Source organism: Pristiophorus japonicus, unplaced genomic scaffold (genome assembly GCF_044704955.1).
Source record: "Pristiophorus japonicus isolate sPriJap1 unplaced genomic scaffold, sPriJap1.hap1 HAP1_SCAFFOLD_1394, whole genome shotgun sequence".
Classification (NCBI taxonomy): Eukaryota; Metazoa; Chordata; class Chondrichthyes; family Pristiophoridae; genus Pristiophorus; species Pristiophorus japonicus.
In genome coordinates, this window is record NW_027251065.1 from 48,373 (window position 1) to 50,892 (window position 2,520).

Below are 2,520 nucleotides of genomic sequence, written 5' to 3' on the forward strand. Positions count from 1 at the left end.
ATCAGCAAACTTGGCTGCATTACATTCGGTCCCTTCATCCAAGTCATTAATATAGATTGTAAATAGTAGAGGATCTAACACCGATAACTGCGGCATCCCACTAGTCACTGTTTGCCAACCGGAAAATGACCCATTTATCCCGACTCTCTGTTTTCTGTTAGTGAGCCAATCCTCTATCCATGCTATATATTATCCCGAACCCCGTAAATTTTATCTTGTGCAGTAACCTTTTATGTGACACCATGTGAATGCCTTCTGGAAATAAACCAAACATACCAAATCCATTTGTTCCCCCTTATCCATCCAGCTCGTTACATCCTCAAATAACTCCAGAAAATCTGTTAACATAATTTCCCTTTCAGAAAACCAGGCTGACTTTGCTTGATTGAATTGTGCTACTCCTGAAATTCCCACAGCTGCGTGCTTAGTAACAGAAATTGGATAGATACTGCCTCTTGTCATTCTCTGACACTATGTGACAGGTGAGTGTTGGATAGATACTGCCTCTGTCATTCTCTGAGACTATGTGACAGGTGAGTGTTGGATAGATACTGCCTCTCTCATTCTCTGACATTATGTGAAAGGTGAGTATTGGATAGATACTCCCACTCTCATTCTCTGACACTATGTTACAGGTGAGAGTTGGATAGATACTGCCTCTCTCATTCTCTGACATTATGTGACAGGTGAGAGTTGGATAGATACTGCCTCTCTCATTCTCTGACACTGTGTGAGAGGTGAATGTTGGATAGATAATGCCTCTCTCATTCTCTGACACTGTGTGACAGGTGAGTGTTGGATAGATACTGCCTCTCTCTTTCTCTGACATTATGTGACAGGTGAGTGTAGGATAGATATTGTCTCTGTCTTTCTCTGACACTATGTGACAGGTGAGTGTTTAATAGATACTGCCTGTCATTTTCTGACACTATGTGACTTGTAAGTGTTGGATAGATACCGCCCCTGCCATTCCCTGACATTTTGTGACAGGTGATTGTTGGATAGATACTACCTCTGTCATTCTCTGATACTATGTGACAGGGGAATGTTAGATAGATACTGCCTCTCTCAATCTCTGACACCGTGTGACAGGTGAGTGTTAGAATGATACTGCCTCTCTCATTTTCTGATACTATGTGACAGGTGAGTGTTGGATAACTACTGCCTCTGTCATTCTCTGACACTATGTGACAGGTGTGTGTTGGATAAATACTGCCTCTGTCATTCTCTGACACTAAATGAAAGGTGAGTTTTGGATAGATACTCTCTCTCTCTCTCATTCTCTGACAGTAGGTTAAAAAAGGAGGGGGAGAGGAGGGAGAGTGAATTATAGACTGGTCAGCCTAATATCAGCAGTGTGTAAAATGTTGGAATCAATTATTAAGGATGTCATCGCAGCGCAGTTGGAAAGAGGTGACATGAGCGGTCCAAGTCAGCATGGATTTGTGAAAGGGATATCATGCTTGACAAATTTCTGGAATTTTTTGAGGATGTTTCCAGTAGAGTGGACAAGGGAGAACAAGTTGATTTTATGTATTTGAAATTTCAGAAAGCTTTCGACAAGGTCCCACACAAGAGATTATTGTGCAAATTTGAAGCACATGGGTTTGGGAGTAGTGTGCTGACTTGGATTGAGAACTGGTTGGCTGACAGGAAGGAAACAGTAGGAGTAAATGGGTACTTTTCAGAATGGCAGGCAGTGACTAGTGGGGTACCGCAAGGTTCTGTGCTGGAGCCCCAGCTGTTTACATTGCACATTAATGATTTAGACGAGGGGATTACAGTAGTATCTCCAAATGTGCGGATAACACTAAGTTGGGTGGCAGTGTGAGCTTCGGTGAGGATGCTGTGAGGCTGCAGAGTGACTTGGATAGGTTAGGTGAGTGGGCAAATACATGGCAGATGAAGTATAATGTGGATAAATGTGAGGTTATCCACTTTGGTGGTAAAAACAGAGAGACAGACTATTATCTGAATGGTGACAGATTAGGAAAAGGGAAGGTGCAACGAGACCTGGGTGTCATGGTACATCAGTCATTGAAGGTTGGCATGCAGGTACAGCAGGCGGTTAAGAAATCAAATGGATGTTGGCCGTCATAGCGAAGGGATTTTTTGTACTGGGGCAGGGAGGTGTTACTCCAGTTGTACAGGGCCTTGGTGAGTCCACACCTGGAGTATTGTGTACAGTTTTGTTCTCCTAACTTGAGGAAGGACATTCTTGCTATTGAGGGAGTGCAGCGAAGGTCCACCAGACTGATTCCCGGGATGGCGGTACTGACATATAAAGAATGACTGGATCAACTGGGCTTGTATTCACTGGAGTTCAGAAGAATGAGAGGGGATCTCAGAGAAACATTTAAACTTCTGACGTGTTCAGACAGGTTAGACGCAGGAAGAATGTTCCCGATGTTGTGGAAGTCCAGAACCAGGGGTCACAGTCTAACGATAAGGGGTAAGCCATTTAGGATCGAGATGAGGAGAAACTTCTTCACCCAGAGAGTGGTGAACCTGTGGAATTCT